The sequence below is a fragment of the Zonotrichia albicollis genome, chromosome 2 (assembly GCF_047830755.1).
Source record: "Zonotrichia albicollis isolate bZonAlb1 chromosome 2, bZonAlb1.hap1, whole genome shotgun sequence".
Classification (NCBI taxonomy): domain Eukaryota; kingdom Metazoa; phylum Chordata; class Aves; order Passeriformes; family Passerellidae; genus Zonotrichia; species Zonotrichia albicollis.
Genome location: NC_133820.1, coordinates 110,994,610 through 111,015,756, shown reverse-complemented (window position 1 = coordinate 111,015,756; position 21,147 = coordinate 110,994,610). Strand labels below are relative to the sequence as shown.

Below are 21,147 nucleotides of genomic sequence, written 5' to 3'. Positions count from 1 at the left end.
TACAAGCATCATATAGCCAACCCAGGACAGGGTGCAGGGCTGAGAGCCTCTCCTGGCTGCAGTGACAACCCCTAAGCTCAGGGTAGGGCAGGGAAGGAAGACCCTAGGAGCAACACTTCTCCCAGGGTGGGAGATGCCAGTGTTCCCAGGAGAGATGGAGGCAACCCACTGTGCTGAATGGGCAAAAGGAAGCAGCTCTGGATCAAATACTCCATAGGCATGGCTGGGGCATTCAACAGTGGTTGGTACAAAACCTGGCAGAGACCCTTGAGTTGTGACAGAGCTCTGCATTTTGCAGCACCCCTGCTTGAGAGACCTGAGCTCCACCGTCACAACAGAGACAGCGCTTCAGGCTCTATTCTTGAAGCAGGAGGGCTCCTAGAATAAAAGATTTTCCTCTTTGCTTACAAAGCAGGCACAAGGGAATTTATCTGATCTAGCATTGGGAGCTGGTACTTTCTTGTGCAGAACAGCAGAAGTCTTTGTTCAGTGTGTGTGGAAGAGGGTCAGACAGACCGGCTTCACTGAACGGTAACAAAAAAAGGAAAATATTGACTTCCTTTTGCCGTATACTGAGGTCCACAACACAGGGGTTGTGTGTTTATCTGTTTGTTTTTCCCCCTCATGCATAGATGGACTCCCAGGTTGAAGCTGTGGCATAAGGACATACTGCTCTTTCACTATGAAATAAGGTGTTAACCTCAAAGTCTGGGGTGAGGTGATTTACAGTGTCTCTTCCTCAGGAATTATCTTTAATCTAGAAAAGAACTTTTGCCTTCCAGTGATGCATCTGTTTTGCTTTCCCAAGTTGACAGTGGTGCTGATCAAGTGTGTTGTTTGGTGCCACAGGAACGCAGTTTAAGAGAAAAGTGAGTTTATAAATTATTATTAATCCCTCGACATCCACAGGTACAGTTGGTTAGTAATTTGGTCTCCTTCACTGCATGAATTATTCACAGATTTGTTAGAATTTGTAGGTAGACATTAAATGATTCTTCTATACCCAGATGAAATGACTGGAATAAACACAAAAAACACTATGCAAAAAACCATGTCTCTGCTCTGTCGCAATATGACTTGAAATGAATGACACTCACATGCTGAGATGTTTAAGGCAAAAAAGAGTGCATTTATTTCTTGACTTCAATATTTGTAGAATTTCAAAGGTGATAATGGATTGGAGGATGAAATTGCTAATTTTCCAACCACACTGGTCAAACCAACTGCCCATCAATTCATTCCTCCTCTAGAAAGGAATGCAAAACAATCATTATTTTACATGAAAAGTGCGTGAGAAACTCTACGACAAAAATGTACAGAATGTACAAAAATGTACAAAAATGACAAAAAACATCAGAAGGCTTAGAAAAACTTTAGAAGAACAGGGCAACACTGCTCCAAGATGCAAAGCCAATACATATTCTCAAAATTATTTGAGAGGTTGTATCTTAGAGCTTTGGGTCATGGTGATCTGTCTAATGAATTTGAGGAAAGGGGAAGGTGTTTAAAATTATGGGGAAACACTTAAAAAAATAAAGGAAAATTTAATAGGAATTAATTAATTTTGTACTACTTGGAAGCTGGTCTGACATAGATATATATTCCTCCTGCAGACAGTTTGTTGGAGAGAGTATATTTTAGGGAGGTGGTTAAGCATAAAGTATGGCTTTAAGTATCCAGCCTTGGAGGTATAATTGATTTATTTGGAAATGATGAGTGATCGTGTCCTAATGATGTTTTGAAAGCCATAAAATGAAGTGTGTTCCACTTTGTGGATGACCCTTGGCTCTGAATTCCAAGAGATGACAGTTACTGGGCACATCAGTGAGGGGACAGAGGGGAAAACTGGCACACTGTGCTACTGCAATCACTGTGAAACTGCGTCACCTGTTTGGTTTTAGCAGCAGACTCTCCATGAAACCCAAGGAAACTGTAACTAGGGGGTGGGTGTGGGAATAGATAAACCGAAGTGCTTTGATTCTTCTTTATGGAAATAGCTCTGATGTATTTATACCTTCTGGCCTTTTGCTTAGGTGCTAGATCATGTGAGGTAACTGGTTTACTTTGAATCCATTTTTTGTGATTGATTTCTTCTGGTAGTTTGGTTAGTATTTGCAGTCCAATTCCTGTGCCTCCACTAATAGTGTTGTGTTGTGAGAAAATCCACTTAGCTTAGCAGCTCTGTGACTGGTCCTCTCTTCCACCTCATTTTTTGAGGTAAAGATGCCAAGTAAGCAATAGTCATGATTCTTGCAGACCTCTGAGGATATGTTCGATCAGAAATATCCTTGAAGACAGGGATTTCCATTGAAAATAGTTGCTGAACAGAGATCAGACCTACATCTTAGAACTCCATCCCAACAAGATGACAACCTGCGGTAAAAACATTTGGGAAGTCTTCACAGTTAGAAGTCATCTCTTTCCAACAGAAAGAGATAGCACTAATGAATCAGCTTGCCAAAATACTGAGAATCCTTTTCAAGTGTGAGGCTGAGATTTTAAATTTAATTTATAGTGGAAGATCTGATTTCAGGTTACGCAGACCTGCTGTGTCTTCACTTGCACCAACTGCAATGAAGATGCAATAGTCAATGGGGGAAGTATAGAAATATTATTTGTAAAGATATTGGCTAGCAGATCATCTCTCCTCTTACTCTACAACAAAGGTGCTATATCCAGATTGAGTATCACACTTTCAGGAAGAGAAGGATCAATCAGAGGAAGCCTTGAGGACCAAACTGAGAGGGCAAGGTCTAAAAAACTTGTGGTCACTCAGAAACACCCCAAAGAATAGACTAACAGGGCACACAATAGTAGTCTTCAAATGCTTAAAAAGATATTGCAATATATAGGAAAATTGCTTCCTTGATGGATAGGACATTCTGCAGCACAGGAGGTTCAGTATGGACTTTGGCAAAGCTTGCTAATGATAAAGACAGCAAAGCCTCAGCAAAAGTGGCATGCAGTGGCATGGCTGTGGAGTCTACATTAACGAATGTTAAAAACAAGCCAGCAAAGAGACTGTCTGGAATAGCAACTATTAATAGGTGTTTTTACCTCTGCCTTGCCGCCTTCAGTCCCTTCTTAAAACGATATGATATTTCTCTGTTATATGTAATGTATTTTTCTCTTAAAATGTTTTTAGTGGATTGTGTGTATTAAATTACAGTCATTCATCAGTAAATTGCCCTTCCATGTTCTGTTATTAATGATATTATGCAGCTCTAATATGAAGGCCATAATGCATACTGGGAGCTTTATCAGATCATAAAAGCCTGTAGGAAGTCCTCATGCTAACAAGCTACAGCTTGAATAATAACCAGGTGCAAAACATCAGATGGAATATAGTAATTTTTTCAAAAGTCAAGTTTTCCTAAAAAAGCAGTGACCTGAAAGATGTCTTTTGAAACCAGGTATCAATGTGCATTTTGAGGAACTTTAAGTGAGGCTGGAGATGGCAAGTTTTACCAAGTTTCTTTCTGGTTAGCGATGGATTATAGCTTAAAAGTCTTAGCAAATCTGTGTTCAGAAATTATCTGTTGAGAGAGAGGACAGAAAGGAGAACAATGCAGCACAGCCATATGAGCTTTGTTCTTACACATGGTTTGACTCTGTGGGGGACATCATTCTCCAGCCTGTCAAAGCTCAGCAAATGGTAAAAAGGTCTGATGGAATGGATATTCCTTTTATGATCAGACAGTGCTCAAAGGAAAATTCTCTACAGAGAACAGACCACAGAAAAACAGCACTGCAGTGATAAGCATTTCTGATATCTCTGAAGGATTTGGGTCTCTTTTATAGTATCTTAATCATGAAAGCTTTGCTTTTAAGCTTGCTCTTAATGGAATACGCTCGTTTAGTGTACTCCTGGTGTGGGTTTCCCAACTCCAGCCAACAGGTGTTCCCTGCAGGCTGAAAATTATTTAGGCTTTTTTATTACATGTTTAACATTTTGTACACCAATGCATGTATCAACTGTTTGATTTGAATCCATCAAATGGAGTTATCAAATGCACTTGATGATCCTTATGGGTCCCTTGTAACTAAATGTTTTATGATTTCATCTTCCACGTAGAAAGATTGCTAACAAGAGTGACCACTTAAAAGCTGGGCTCACAGCTCCTACTCTTAAATGCTCCTTCACTACTTGAGCTTCAAGCTCAGAAAGATGAAGGTGAAAACTGAGACAACATTTAACAGGAGGTATTTGCCTAATTTGCAAACCCTTGCAGTGGTGCTGAAACAGTCCTTACAGGAGAGTAAAGAAATACAGCCTGCACTGGAGATAAACACTGTAGCAAGAATCAAATGCCCACGGTGTCTTCCCTTGGCACAGCTCCCTCTGTGCTGGCACAGGTGTCTGATGAACAAATGTCTCTGATCCCAGAGGGGAAATTTCCATCCCATCTGGAGCAGCTCCTCAGCCATAGCTGTCAAACAGGGCAGTAGATGTTTTTTAGCACAAATTACTTTGCCCATGGAGCTTTCTTGTTGCACAATTCACTTGTCATGCTGCACCTTCAGCAAAGACCAAATTCTTGAACCGGTTTTTAAAAGGTCCTCCGTGGAGGAAAGAAAAAGTGTGATTTTGAACAAATGCCATAAGATGGAGAGTCATGTCTTCTTGTTTTGATCCCACTGCCCAGCCAATTAGAGGCTGTATGCATGCAGTTCACCAGAATACACTGCCTTCACTCCATCTTAGCAGGGGAAATAGAATACTGCTTGTCAATACATTGCTGATAAAATAAGTGTTTTGTCTCTCATGGTTGGGCATGATACTGAAGCCTTGGCTGGAAGCCTTTTCTTTTTGCTTTAAACATGGTGAAGGGAACAGAAGATCAAAAAAGTTCAGTAGTTTTGATTGCACCAGAGTTGTCTAGTTTTATTGCTTTCATTTTTTGCACAAATTGACCAAAAGGGAAATGAAAATTGACTGCTGTTTTCTAATGGGGTCAGTAAATATGCAGTAAGTTTTTTGAAGTTTAAGATTTTGGGTAATGAATGCACCTAGAAGTCTGGAGTTTGTAATGTTTGTGTGATTTATCCTCTCTCCAACTCCACAATGAAATATAGTAAAAGAAAATTTAAAATTTATAATTCACTGCTGCTTCAGAGGCTTTTTCTTTAGCTCTGAACAGCGTACTAATCGCAGAGATTTAACAGCTCTTGGGTATTCATCACGTGTACTTGCTCTTACTTTAGATATTTAATTTAGTTGCAAAATAATTCTTTGTGAATTAGTAATTGCAATAATTGCTGTTAATAACCTTGCAAGGTAGTTGGCCTTTGACATTACACCAGGGGGAAAATATGATAGTAAGATAGTTCTTGCCTGAAGACTTAGAAAGCTGGAGAACATTAGGGATTGGAGGCGGATGGCAGGGCAATGAGGAAGAGAATACCAAAAACAAGGCATCATGACAGGCATCTTGGGGTGTTTGCAGTTGGGATTTATGCAACAGGTTTATGCAATTTGGCTGTACTTCTGTATAGAAGAAGACGACAAGGTGTCAGATGGAAAAGAAATAATAGGGAAGATGAGGAATATGAAGGCAGGAGAATGTGAAATGACAGACAATTGGGAATATTTTGGAAGCAGAACAAAGCCATGTGCTGAGAGTGATACCAGTGGTAGCTCACGTGACAGCAGAGCAGAAAGTGTTTCTCCATGGGTAGGCAGCCCATGTCAGCTGGAGTAAGTCACCTCCACTAAGGTGTAATGATCCTACAGTGGAATGGAATGTGTGGGCTTTCCAAAGCAGTCAAACAGGAAGAATTACAAGACACTGAGATTTTTAGTGGTAACAGTTACCCCACAGCGGCCTCCTATTTTGTCTTCTTTTCTTCCTGAGGCCATCTCTTCCCCTACTTCTCCCCTGATACTGCCTAAAACACCCGTGATGTTGAGAAGCCAAGTCCAGGACATGGTTATGGATAAAACAGTACGGGGAGAGGTGTGTGCCAGAGGCTGATGCTGCTGTGCCCTGCAGCTGCTGCCGCAGCCATGGCTGGGCACACCTGGCTGTGAGAACACCTGAGCCAGAGGGACTGGAGACCAGGGCTCACCGGGGCTCTCGGGAGCTGCGTGCTCACCTCTGTGGCTTTGCCTTCTCCAGCCTTCTCAGGCAAGAACTGACTGTCATAACCTTTGAGTCAGCAGGTGCTCTTTCTGGCTTGGGACATGTGTGTGCTGTGGTTTTGTTCTAACCAAGGATCAAGGTTGTTCCCCCATCTTGCCCATCTTGCTTGTCTTGTGTGATGGTTAACAAAGCAGACAGAATACAGAGAAGAGGGACATAAGGGACTGCAAGCTATGCCTTGTTTGTAGTTCAGCCCTTCTCTGCCCTCATGGGTGCTGTGTGACCAGAGGCTGGAGAGGTCACCCTGTATCTGGCAGCACCTGGCAGCAGGACACCCTGGTTCTGGCCTCAAAAATCATGTCCAGACTGGCGCAGCCAAGGGCTACTCAGGGCACAGACATCCCTGGTGTAGCTAATGAACTGCTCTAAGTAATTTCTTTCACTACATTTGAAAGGAGAAACATCTTTCCTCACTTGGTGTAATTGTAAAAGTGTAGTATCTAATTTTTCTTCTGCCTGAGAGCAGAATTTAAATCCTATTCTATTCTTTAAAACAAGGGTATGTATCTCATTCATAGAAGTTAAAACTTTTCTTGTTCAGCCAATGAGGAAAAAGACATTAAGTTCTGCCTATTCCAAGCTGTCAAAGCATGCAAGAGCAGCATATAGATTGTGGGTACCATTAGAAAGCATTAATGTCTAATTGCTTCAACATGGACCACAAGGGAAGATGAAAGTTATCTATTCCTGGGGCTGCTGTTGTTTCATTTGTCAATAGGCACATCAGCCTTTGGCACTCATTTTGTCTGTGAGGGAGTATGATTGATTAATAAATGTGTGTTCCTTTGTAGACAATCACAGAATGTTGGAGTATTTCTGTAGCAAATTCTTACTGGAGAATCTCAGAAACAATTTTTTCCTTATTAATACAAGGGGAATAAAAATCTATTTCTACACTCCTCAGTTTTTAAAATTGGATTGTTTTGGTTTGTTTTCTTTTTAAACCTAGGCTGATAAAATCTTTGTATATGTCTTTTCATTTGCAGTATAGTCATTTGAATACATGACCTCCAAGATCTGTACAGAAGTTTTATATTGAAAGTAGCCATAGCCATCCAAGGGATGGCAAGACCAGGCTATGGATAGATCAAGTGGAAATGATTCACAGGCTTGTAAATCCAAAGTTGTGGCCTTCGTGTGGCTGTCGAGGTTGTGAACAACAGAAAGTCAATGGCTTTGATTTTTAAAAGGATGCAATTCCTCGATAAAACACAGCAATGTGCCCTTCTGTGATGTTCTGGAACACAGCGAGTGTTTAATATGACTTTCTTCCACCTGAACAAATACTGCCAATTTGTTCTTGGACTCTTATAATTTGCTCCTACATAATTTCTCTTTTTTTGCTTCTACCTCACTCTACTATACGTCAAGCATTCCTTGATGAAAAGGAGTGCTTATTGAAAACTAAATCTGATCAGGACTGTAAGCCCTTAAAAAATGAGACTTGATACGGTGAGAGAAAGTTTGTAGCAGATCAGAGCAATGGCCTTTGTAATTGCCAAGTCAATCAAGCCATGAAGCAGAAGGCAAAGGCTTTGATTTCTACTGCTCCCATTCACAAGTAAATGCTGGGCTGTCACTGCCTTCAGCTCCTACCCTTGAAATCTCTTGAGCTGCCTTTCTGCTAATTCATACTTGTAGAAATAGATTTGAAGCAAAAGCATTAATGTATGTTTTGAAATCACACCTATTAAATTATTTTTCAGAAAAAGAAGCAAGATTTAAAGGAGCAAAATTTTCTTCCCAGATGTCTGGCAAGAGACACCTTGCATGACTTTGTAGGCTTTGATATTTAATTATTAGAAAAGGTACATTTTGTTTTCTTTTCATTATTTTTTTCCCACTGAGACAGTCAATCTTATCAGTTGATTTCTCTAGGTTATCAGGGACATGTTTAGATAGAGAGCAGTTTCTAAAGCAAATCTACATACAAAATGTTCTGCTACTGTCTGATCTTTAACAGTCAAATAAGCTTGGTGTACAGGATCTATCTTCACCTTTAGATTGATTCCTTTCACTTCTTTTTTTTTTTTTTTTTTCTTGTGAAAGGAAAACATTACAAGCGAGACAATGTTCCAGAATTAGCTCAACTCAGCAGAAAAAGACTAATTGCTACTTGACTCGTGTGGTCTGTTTTATCCCCAGCTTAGTTTTTAAGGAATGATGTAAAAAGCCTTTAACATTGTCACGTTTTGTGGTAATAAATCATCTCCTGAGCAACCTCACAGAGTAGACACAAAGACTTAATGCACAAACTTAACTTCACATTGATGACTTTAAGGCTCATTGCCCCAGGCAATAACCAGGGAAAGGTTAGTGTTGCAAATCTGTTTGGTTCACTCTCAGAAAAAAAATTAAGGGCTTTGGCAGTTTGTCTAGGACATTACTAAAGAATCTGAGAGGAAAAGGATTACTTTCCTTCACTGCCATCTCAAGGGATGGGGTGGAGGGAACGTAGTTCAAACGAGCCTGGGAAGCAAGAGATGTCTCTTATTTGGATCACACTGGACTAAGGCAAGCAGCTTGCAGGAAGTGCTGCCTCGTGGACAGGGTTTTTCCCATTCGATGAAATCACACAGCAAAAGGTTGACATTGAAAGGCTCCTCTAGAGACCATTTAGCTTTGTTCCCCTGCTCAAGGGGGGTCAGCCAGAGCAAGTTGTCCAGGACTGGGACTCCAACAACGGTGATTCCACAGCTTCTCTGGGCATCGTGTTCCAGTGCTTGATCACCCTCACTGTAAAGATAATTTATTTTTTCTGTTCAAGTATAATCTCCTGCATTTCAGTTTGTACTCACTGCCTCTTGTTGACAAATAATGACAAACTTCTTCCAAGTTTGGACACATCTGCTGACATTAACTTTATTTTCTTCTTACGCCCTAATTTTTTTCTTTTCTATTTACACTCCTAGCCTTTTATTTGACTGTTTGGTTTATTGATTCCATTTGTTCTTTGAGGCTGCAGTCATGTAACTTTAAAATTCCTTTGTTTTGCTGGGAATTTCTTCTCCTGTGAGGTAAAGGGTAATAGAAACTCTAAAACATACTTTTTTCATGTACAAGCAGCAAAACCAAAGGTCTGGGTCCTGCAATGAGTTGGTAGCATGTAAAAAATAGCAGCCCTGGTCATTCTTACCATAGCTGCTTTTTTGCCAGTGTATTGCTGTTTTCCCCATTTTGTTTTATTTTCCTTTAGAATGTCTCTCAGTCCCTCCTATAGTTTGATCTTTGCATATAACCATCCAATTTTTTTCTTCAGATTAGAGAAAATTTTTGTTTTTATTATTACTAACACGGCAGGGTGTACCTTTAAACATTTTATATGTGACTGTATATATTATCAGAAGATTAACAATGCATAGATTATCTTGAAGACTGTTTATTTTGAGGAACTTATTCTCAGGTTATAAAGAAAATCAGTTTAAAAAATACCAGGTGAAATAAACAGGGCAGGAGACTTTTTCTCCTTTTAATGGCTTTATTAAAAGTGAGCAGCTCAGGATTGGGAAGCTCGACAGGTCTGCAGTCTCCATCGTCTCCCAGGGCGATGAGAAGGACATGCACAGCTTTGTCCACTGGGGCAGACCTGGGGGTCCAATCCTCATGGGAGCCTTTAAGGATGTGACCCCTGGTCTTCAATTCCTCAGCTTCGCCCCCCTTCTCAGTCCTGGCGTCAGGACGACTCCCGCAGTCAGGGTGAGAGAGACTACGAAGGTGTTCAGCATCTCTGCAGGCTCAGCACGCCATTCCTCACGTCCACACATCACTCCAATCTCTCAACTCTACGTTGGCTTGTTGTTTTGGGGGTCTTTTTAGCAAGCTAGAAGCAGTAGCTTCTCATGGCATGCTGGTCTTGGGGTCATTTTGCGTGTCCCCCCCCCCTCCAAGTCTCTTCTCCTCACTGTTTGGGGAGGTCCCCACTCTTCACTGTCCCACAGAAGAGAGATTAACTCCGCCCCAGTTAGGGCTTTTACTGATACAAAAACAGCTATTAATGACAACAACCCGTAATCACCATAACACACAAGCAGCATCCCAGCAGCAACAGTGGTAACCTTTTTCTCACAAAAAAATTGGCAGATTTTTGTTTATAACACGAGGTAAAATCCTATTTTTACTCTTAAGCACTCTTGGAAAATAGCTTGCATTACTTGGAATGGAATAAAAAAATCAGTCTTTTTTTAGATTTCATGAGAGTGATTCTGCCACGATGCCAAATTTCTTTAGCCCGACCAGTCCCCGACACCGACAGCATGGGTGGGCTGCCCCCAGAAAGCCGTCGAATACAGGGCGCAGCTGCAGGGCACGGCGGCTCTACGGCTTGGGTGGACTGCAGACTGTGCCTAGGGTAGGGACAAGGATCAGGGAGAGGCACTCTGTATGGTTTCCAACAAAGTTTATTCCCAGAGGTTCAGCGACAGAAAGGGCAGACTTAGCACCATACATCAGATTATAAAGGGGAGGAGGTCCCAGGGAAGGATACAATCTTTGACCAATTGGGAGAAATTGGGGGTGGAACACAAGGCAGGGAATACAGTGATTAAACCAATAAGGAACTGCAGCGGTGGAGAATAACTTAAACAAACCAGTGGGGTTTTGAAGGACACAAGATTGATAGGGAAGTTTCTAGAGAAAGAGGCAGGCTTGGGGAGGGACTGACATTCAAGAGGAGGAGGAACAGGGAACAGAGGGGCAGATCTTTGGGGAGATGGACAGCTAGGCCAAAACCAGTAACACGGGGGGAAAGGAACAATCCATCAATAATAAAATATGCTGTAACAGTACAAAATAAGAAAGATTACAAAACTGACTGCTTGAAATGTATTACAATTAAAAAACACATGATGCTACATGATTCTGCAATGTTATACATATTTCTAGAAAAGTAAGAACAGATTTTAACCCTTATTGTAGAATTTGCCTCATATTTAAAAATGTAGAGGTATACATTGATTTTTTTAAAAGATAATTAACCTTGAAGAAGCCAGAAGGATTTGACTTTGGATTTGCCTTGACTTTGCGTCTTTAAAATCCTAATTACCAATGTGATCCACCACTCCATTTGAATTTGAAGAAAATATTAACCACTTAGCTTGGAACTACATTTCCATTTCCTAGAAAAGCTGTTTTCTTTTACAGAAAAAAATAAAAAAGCAATAACTTTTTTATTTTTTATGGTTCAACTAATATTTTCCCATCTATGCTTTGCTTCTGTGCTCTCTTTGTGGGGAAACTGAAGTCACAACCAGAATGCCTGGCAACAGAAGCAATGGACTTGATATTTATATTAGCACTGTAACACGTGGACATCTGTTCTCTCTACCCTTTAGAAGATATTGCTTATGAGGTCTGATATTTGGCTTTTTCAGCTGTGGGCTTCTGCTGATAGGTGAGGTTGGTGGGAGTCTTGGAAAGGACTTCACTGCAGCCCAAGGGGCAGCGCCTGTCCAGCAGATGCCCCAAGACAGACATGGAGATAGATGGACAAACAGAGGGGTCTTTTTCCATCCCAGGGGCTGAGGCAGTGCTGGGTTGGCCTCCTTGTAGTGTTGGGGCAGAGCTGCGTGACAGAGCCTTCTTCCCAGTTTGCTGCTGATTTGCAGAGATTGGGATGTAATCCCTTCCTTCTGTCTGTTTCCTTGCACTTAAAACAAGAATACTGTACCAACCTATTTTGATCAAATATTTTTGAGCTCTGTTGGAGGAAAAGTGCTGGTGGCAGAGTTTTTCATCAGTATGACATTCACCTATAAAAGGCAGAGGACCAAGGAAGTTCCAGTAGAGCAGGGAGAATGCATTAAGCCAGAGATTAGTATTCACCCTTAGTATGTGTAAGTGCTGTTTTAAATTATCAAATCGAGAGCCAAACTTATAAGAAAATTTAGCAAAGATTTATTAATTTGGCTGCGAGACCGAAGTTCGGTCTTCAAAATCCACCCCAGCCAAGGGTCAGCGTCGAGCCCGGGATCGGCGCCAGGTGAACACGTATCTGACCTCCGAGTGTCAGAGTCTCCCCCTGTTCACGAATGCTGCCTCTCACAGCAAGTTTTTATATAGTTTATTCTGCCCGAGGCAGAAATGACCGAATGTTCTTTGTGTCTCTTCACACGCATAACCATGGCTTTACACGTGCAGAGGTAGACAAAGACTCAGTCTAGGTGTTTCAATCTTGTCAGAAGACTTCGGGGAATCCAGCATTCACATGTTTTAGGGTGGCGCCATCGATCATCGTGGTAGATGTAATCGTCGAGGCGATAATCACTCTTGAGTGGTCCCGGCCACCCGGGGAAGCCGGCGATTATCACCCTGGAAGCTTCTATTCTTACATTAACAAACTCAGCCTGCTCCCAGCCAGGATGGTCAAAGGACATAGTTTGGATCTTACAATATTTTATACATTAATAGTATTAATTATCTCTACCATATACTACAGTGCCTAATCAAGTTAGTTATTTTCCTTCTAATTTAGGGTGAGATTTTCATGGCAGTCAGCTTTCTGTAAAAAAGCAGAATGAACAGGTGGGGGCTGGCCTGATTGCACTTTGCCTTTTCCTGTGGGCGCTTAGAACCTGTTATCCCAAAATACCAGCAGCTCCCTGTGTTAAAAGTCCCATAGGAGCTCAGTCTTCCTGGTGCTGGGTTCAATTCCCAAACACACATATTCATACAGCAGCTGAATTACACAAATTGCAGATGTGGATGCTGCACTGTTTCTTATCTTCCTTCTTTAAAGTATGTTTAAGGCCCAAACCCTGAACTGTGACAACAGAAATACCTCACAGTTGACGATACCTAGAAAAGATGGAAATACCTGCTCCTGGCTAGCACTGAAACCATGTTGCCTGTCCTTAGGGCAAATGCAGCAGATAAGCCTGTTCTCTTGCCAAAGAGGTGTTGGATAGTTTGCATACCTTCCTTGCATTATTACAAGGAAGTAACAGGCTTAATTACTCAGAGGCAAAACAAAAGTGGTGAGAGGACACTATGCAGAGACCTTTTCATAAGCCACAGGAGCCAGGCTGCACCCAAACAGGTGCCCTGCCTCGGAATGCAGATTGATTTGGGCTTCAGGAAGTTTGTGGCATTTCTGTCCAAGTAAGAGCATTTTTAAGGGGTAGGCTGAGGGGCAAAAAGCAGCACAGGGAAGACAAAAAGAATGTGTCACCCTGTTTTCCTCCCACAATTATGTTCTTTAATTTTCAACTGCCATCTAAGACGGCATTAGAGATTGCGATGCCCAGGTATTTGTCTAGCAGGGGCCAGCTCATCCTACCTATATTCCTTCTCTCCTAACTACAGCCCTGAACATTTCCATGACCTCTGCAGTACTCCCTGCCAGAAAATGGGACATCTTGAATGAGCATCCAGCATGGGGATGAGGCGAGTGTTAAAAACGGGACCAGACTCCCAGTACTAAAAGTGATTTCAGCATTTATTATTATAAATAAAAAAGGCCTAAAGCATGGAGGCTTGCTGGCTGAGCAGGAGCATTCCCGTCGAGGATGCTGCAGTGCCAGCACTAGGTGTTCTTCAACAGAGATGTCCCCAATGTTCCAGGTGGTGCGTCACGGCTTTCCTGGGGCAGATGCCCCTTTTTATCCTGTTTTTTGTCCCTCTGGATTGGTTTCTTTTTGGATTCTTCATTTGCATGAAGGTTTTAGGCGCTTGACTGGCCCATTACTGTTCTGTCCAGGCTGGCTCGTTTCGCTTGGGGAGAGGTGCATTTTACTTAGGTGTAATACGGTACATTGAGTACTGCAATTCTTAAAACAACCCTTTTAACCCCTTTTATAATATAACAACCAAACTAACACTACATGCTTAACAATTATCAACTATTTTACAATAATTTCTAACCTATTTTTAACAGGAGGCAAAATTATTTCTATGCATGGGAGGTGGGGAAGTTGCACTGTTCCTGTATTTTAAGGCTGGCTTGCAGTGCTCAGGCAACAACAGAAACAACAGCAGGGAAGAAAAATGCTGCTTGAAAAGTGAGACAGGGCATTTTGAAATGGTTGTGATTCAATAATAACCTTGACATGAAATGTTTGGGAACTGACTCATGGATTTACCACTCATACGACTGAACAAATAAACAAAGAAAAGGTACTGACTTCCCTATGAGGAGTTCTTGAAGGCATTGATGTGCTGCTTTTCACCTTGGGAATGCTTCCTCTCCTCCCCTGTACACACCTATGCCAGCTGGTAATTGCCTGAGCTTGAGATGTGCCACAAGCTGGCACCTCATGATCCTTCATCTAGTTCAGAGATCATTCATCCCTAACTTAGTGCCCTAGAAATTCCAGGAGACAGTGCAACAGAGCACTGTAGTAACAAAAAGTCCCTTCCCAACTCAGAGCATTGTGGAAGGAGGAGGCAGAGCCAATGAATCAGGGTGCTGTGAACGTTTGTGGGGATTGACTGCCAGCCGCAGCTCCCTAGTGATGGGGAGACCTCAATGCATATCCTCAGCATGCAGCAAAAGGGCTCCCTTGTGTTCCACTGAGTCCTCTGAAACCTGACTGGAGAGGGGAGAAAGGGCATCAGGGAGAAAGGGCATCAGTCTCTTTCCTGTCCTTTCTTTGGTGACTAATGCTTATGGAATCTCAATTGCATTGTGTGGGTTAAAAGCATAAGCATGGAAACATAGCAGCTTCTTTCAGCACCAACAAAACCAACCTACTTTTCTCAATTTATTGGACTTTTTTAAAGACAAAGGTAAAATCCTTCTAATTAGGGCAAAAAAAAGTTGAGTTAGCAACCAATCTGAGAAATCAACAATTTGTGTGGCCCAATTTCATATCCTTGTTGCAGGTGGTGCCAAGCTGTTTTAGTTCAATTTCATTAACAGAAAGTATAATCTTAGCCATATTAGTCTGGAGTTTGATTGCTGTCTTTAAGCCTCTTTTGTAATCTGCAGAATTCTCATGAAAAAGTCTATGACAGAAGCTTCCAAGAACTATAATTTCTTGCAGACAGCTAAACAAATCTCTGCCTGAAACAGGTAAATCTTATGATAGTAAATAAATGTAAAATGGTGAAGAGGAACTGTAGATTGGCTAGTTCAACAGCTGAACAGTTTAATGAAATAGTTAATTTAGAATTCAGACAGAGCTTGGACTAAAACTATCATGATCTTCATCGTGCATTGATGGCCTTGGTAAAATTAGTTCTATTGTTTTGTGGGACTGCATATCTGATGAACAAGAGAAATTGAGTTGATACAGTTCACTTGCATTTCTCTGAGACATTTGGCTACAAATGCCATATGACATCTAATTCTTGTCTTTGGATAAAAACTCCTAAACAAAAATACCCTAGTTAGATCATTCAAGATGTTACCAAAAAATGGATAAATTCAGAACTGATTTAGTTACTGGCATCCTTCAGCCTGTCAATGGGAGGTCGTTCGTGAGCTCATAGTGATGGTTTTTTCCTGATTTAGAATTGCTGGATGTTTCTGCCCTGTTGCTAATGATTGGAAATCTGAGGCAATATACAACTTGCAAGGGACAGGGTACCAAACATTACATACAAGGTTGTGGAGGTACTAATCAAGATTATCTACTTGTGTGGCTGCAAAAGGCAGAATAGCCCTTCCCTCAGTTCTGCAGCTTTGTGTCTGCTCAGGGATTGCATTAGACCAAGGCTGTGGGAGGTGTCCTGCCAGGCTGCCCTGGCAGTGAGCTGTGGTGTGTGTGCTCTACTGGGACCAGCTGGTCCATCTGGCTCTGTGTCCTTGTTGGCCCTTCCACCTCCACTAATTCAGTCTTAGGGACTGAATGAAGATTTTAGTTCTCCCTTTCCCTTTTCACATTGAAAATTATTCTGGGAAGTTTAACTGTGTTTGCTCACTGAACTGTCACTATTGTAGCGGTATTTGTTGGGGGATGAAGACAACAGATGATAGTTATACTTTTCAGTTCCAGGCAACCTTTAGGAATATCTTGGCACTAATTTGGTTTCCAAATAACGTGCCTGCTTTATGGGAAGAATTCCTTATGTATCTTGCTTGTAACACCCAAGACCTGAACTCCACTCTCTTAATCTCCAAAGTCCCTGCAACTTTCTAAGCTGAAGGAAAACTCAAGCCTTTCTGCAAGTAGCAGACTTTGTAGACAGCCCAGAAACAGAAGCAAAGACAACGCATCTTTGCTCAACAACATGTGATAACTTTGGGGATTTTTCATTGCTGTTTTTCTTCCCTTCCAGGGATTAGAAATAAGCGTTTCATGAAATGGGCTGACGATTGGAAGGAGACCAGCCAAATCTAAGACTGTTTTTTTGAGAAGCAGATTTTTAGCCACTAGAACACTTATTTGCAGCTGGTTGCAGCTGCACACCTTTCTATATCTTTATTTGAGTAGCTGATGTAGTTATTTTGGTGAATCACTTGCTAATTTTCTGCAATACAATTGCTTGATAGAACATATTTTTAGAGATATGATCTCTCTGAAGCTCATGACTGCAGTTTAGGATATCTGTTCTTGTGATGTGTGAAATGCATTCTAGTCTCTAAAGGTCAAATGAATTTTCACAGAGGCAGGGTCTGCAGCCAAAGAATTTATACTGATTAACTGCTTTTTGAGAACTCCCTGCATGAATTTCCAACCTTCAAATAAGTCACCACTTGGGAGATCATTGATGACACGGACACTTGCCTCAAAATTCAGCCACTTGATCTTTATTGAACTTGATAGGCAAATATTTAAATGATAATTGAGACGCTAATTAAAATGCTGTGCCTGTACTCTTGGTTCTGTATTGAAAGGAAAGACTAAATTATTTAATGACAATCTGGGGAGTTACAGATACAGATCTTTAGCAGACTTGTAAGAAAGAGGGTTTATTCAGATGTTTGAGCACTGCTGCTGCTACTGCTGCTCCAAATATTCCAGCTGATCCCCTGGCTTTACAAAGGCATCACTAGGATCCCTCTCACTCATAGTTTTCTAGCAAGTGCCAGGACATCATATCTACTCTGGTGAGCAAAACTGAAGTGTGGGGCCTTGGTTTTGTTTTGCCTTTTCTAGTAATTTTCATCGTGCAGTCTTGATACTATTAATCCACCTCTGCATTTGTAAGTTCACCGTGATAAAACATGATCTGGCTCGTGACTGCAATCAAATTGTCTAATTCTATGTTTCAAATTATTCCCTATTACTCTGATATCCATTCAAAATAAATTAGTTTCTTCTTCCTTCATTTTCCGCCCTGCCCTTTATCATTGTTCATGCACATCCCTACATTTTTGCTTGTTTTCCCTACTGACACACTCGTGGCAGCTGTTAAGGTGTGAGGATATTAGACCTAATCAAAATGTCTCAAGTTTTTAGTAAGTCACATATGACTGTATTCACAAATTACTTTAGATGATTATTCTCCCAATGCAGTCACTTCTCTGCTCCACTGTCCAGGAACCAGAAAAGTGAAAATCAGGCTTGGCACTTCCACAGGGATGTCAGGGGTAGGTAAAAATTTCATCACTGCCAGTGATTTGTTCCCTGTGCAGAACAGATTTGTCAACAGGGCCTGCAAAATACTTACAAGCTTAGAACAGCACCAGTTCTGCTTCCTCCTTTCCTGTCCTTTCCGTACCAACAGTGTGCAACAGATCAATTTCCTTCACTGGGGGGAGTCAGGAACTGCTATGGGAACAGATGCTAGGGAAGCAGATGGGGCAAGGGTTGATTTGGAGCAATGACAACTCCGTAACCTTTTGGTGTCTGCCTGAGATTGCAACTTCCCTGTATTCCATAGCAGAATGCAAGTCCAGGCTTAGGACTGTACTCAGGCAGTGGTAGGTGGCAGCTGGGCTTCTCAAGCACAGTGTGGTGGCCCTGAAAAGGCAGTTCATGCTCGAGTGGGGCTTTTTATGCATTAGCTACCAGCCTGTATTGCAGGCAGTACCTCAGGTTTTTTCAGGAGTTTGGTCTCACAGGGCTTGTCAGCCCAGCAGTGCTGTAAGCTCTTGTTTCACACATGCTGAAACAGAGACTGTGAACTGATCAAAAGTTGCTTCTCTAATAAGGGACATCAACTCCTGCACTGATTTGTCATTGTGAATGAGAAGTGTGTGTCCCAGGCCAGCCAGAGGGTCTGGGGCAGAGCAAGGTGTGACATGTAGATACACAGCCTTCAAGCCCCAGACAACAAGCAGCTGTACCCCACTTCCCCAGGGGCAAAGACAGGATTTTTGTTCCTGTTTGTCTTTTGTTAGGGTCAAGGGCATGCTTGGTGTTTGTGTTTGCACATTTTGTAGGGGGAAAAAAAAAGAACACTTTGGTTCTCCCCTGTGATTTATTTGGATTGTTCATAGTATAGTAGAGAACTTCAAAAGTCTAAGGATGTAACTCTTCAGCAGCAAAATAAAATTTGTTCTTTCAGCCAGGTAAAATGCCATTTAGATGTACTCAATTAAAAATCAGGATTTAAAACATTTAGTAAGGTTACAGAGAGTTCCTGTATACATATCCCAGATATCCTGGATAGTTTATTCAGGATGCATTACAAAAGATTTGTTATGTCAAACTATAGGGTTAAGGCCAAATAAGTGCTTTTGGAATCAAATATTTATTCTTTCTGGTGACTGATAAACAAGAAGATCATGAAGATTGAGAGGTACTCTGCATTTTATTTAAAAATGTACTTCAGATCTGGCCAAGTGATCATCAAAATAATTTATATTTTTTCAACCTGATCTTTGCCTTGAAATATGTTTTAGTTAATGAATTTCCTCTTCTGAAGTTGAATGACCATTAACACAGAATCTGACTAAAAAGCTGCCTTAGTATGCATGATTTATTTGCCAGGGAGCCAATGATAACATATTAGAACATACCAGAATGTCTTTGGTCCCATTGTGATGAGAAGGCTTAAGAGCAATGGCATAGATGTGATGGGACTGGAAATAAAAATGTATGTAATTGTGCATTTAGTGTACTTGTTCACAGAGCTCGTGTAGATTTTCTTTATTAAGTGACTGTCACTTGAGAAGCAGCAGAAATGCAAAAATAGATGACTTTGTACAGCACACTTTGGTGTGCTGTATTACTCTTCAGCATAAGATTTTACCCTGTGTCTCAGGACCACATGAATCATAGTGAAGGGAAGCTGACAGCTTTCTAATGTGCCTGTCTATCCCCTTACCCTCCATTCATCCAAAAACTAAAATTAAACTAAACCAAACCCCAATGAGATACTTGCCTGAAATGCTTTTCTGTAGACCTAAGCCAGAGACTTTTCCTAGGGTGCTGTGTGTTGGGTAAAGCGGAATAAAAATGCTGTTCAGCTGATGGCTCATGCTGGTGGCACCTGTAATCTTATCAAACATCAGGCTCTTCATGGTGCTAAGTGGAAGGTAATGCCAAGTGTGCCTGAGTGTGTTACCAGCTGTCAGGCTGAGCTCGAGAAGTATGATTAAGGCACTTCACTGCCGGAAGCTGGGTCACAGTGTGGGGTTGCTGTGATTTTCTGTGGTGGACACAGACCAGGCTCCTCTGAGGAGATGTGACCAGAACTGAGCTTTGCAGACCACTGCAGTGGTCAAGGTTCCTAATGTGACACTTGTCACTGGCCAAATCAAAAACATTCTCTAAGATGGAAGAGCAGTTTGGAGAGTTATTACAATATTAGCACAAGACTACAATGTATGTCCCTGTCAGACATTGTGCACTGCTGATTTACAACTTTAAAAAATTGTTATTGCTTGAAAAATTGTTATTGCTGATAAAGCTGATCTGTGTCATTCTGAGAAGCCCAGTCTCATCCTAAAAACTTGTGGAGGAACAGGGATGGGTCAGCAGTTGGCAGTTCAGAGAAAAAGTGTCACAACCTATGAATATGTTTTCTTACATCATGAAGACATGCTAGGAGACAAAGATGAAAACCAGCTTGTGAGGATACAGGCAACAATTACAGAGAAAATGCTCTGTGTCGTGAAAGGGGAGGGAAGGAACACCAGAGTCTAAAATACTTTTGGGTGCTGCAACCATGAGAAACCTCCTGAAATTGCTCAGCCCCACTCAAACTGCTTTTAGTAAACAGGTGACTAAAATTCAAGCACTGTCTTTATAAAGCCTCTTGGCTTCAGAGAAGTGGCTCACTGTCTAGCAGTTCACTGGGAGGTTCTTCTCTAGGACTGCTTCCCTCCTTGGGGAGCCGCCTCGAGAGCCGCTCGCACGCTGGCCGGCTGCGCCAGGCAGGCCTTGCCTCCCCCAGTGCCACCCGCTCTGCTGAACGCCTCGCCACGCTGAGGGCGCCGCCATCTCGGTGCCAGCTCTGCAGGGCGGCTCCGCACGTCGGGCTTGGCTGCTCTCCCCCGGCACGCAGAGTTTGCCGAGCCCTTTGGCTCAGGAGCCCTTGGCAAGCTCCGGAATGCATTCCCCTGGGCAGCGGCACACGCATCCAGGGCGCTGCTGTTGTGCCCCATCCCGGGCGCTCCCCGCAGGCTGTGTGTGCCTGCGGGGCGCTCGATGTGCGGCTGACGCCGCCCTCAGACAGCAGGCAGCCGGAGCAATCGCCGCTGAAGGGTTAGCAGGAGAACGCGCCACAGTCCAAGTCGAAGGCTGAATTGAGATACAGGTGAGGGAGGCGGCTATTATGTTCCAGCTCTCTTTAACAACCATTCTGAGACTTACAAGGCATTGTGTTGTGCTTGTTGCTGGATTTAAGGCTGCTGACTGTCAGGCGGTGAAAGTCACTTTGTGCTTTCCTCTTTAAGGCAAGTTGCTGTTTATATTACCAAGAGACCAGCACTGCTGACTAACTCTTGGCATGTTAACCTGGGAAGCATGTTCTCTCCCAGGGAAAAGGTCTCCCTTAGGACCTGTATAGTTGCAGAGTTGTATATCATGTAGGTGTCAAGCCCAATCAGAGCTTCCTTGTCAGGATGTGTCAGGGCAGCTGCCTGCAATCTGTGTGACAGTGCACATCTCTGCCAATGAACTACTTTTGCTCTCCCTTATGCTGTGTCTGCCATCTGCATGATTGTTGGAATGCT

General features: G+C 42.1%; 1 protein-coding gene across 1 annotated transcript in view; it reads left to right on the top strand.

Annotated features, from left to right (window-relative positions):
• Positions 1 to 8,167: 8,167 nt before the first annotated feature.
• CD96 (CD96 molecule) overlaps positions 8,168 to 21,147 on the top strand; it is a 92,300-nt gene continuing 79,320 nt past the window's right edge. Inside the window, 1 exon segment of the mRNA XM_074536032.1 lies at positions 8,168 to 20,729. The gene's annotated coding sequence lies outside the window, so the exon portion shown is untranslated.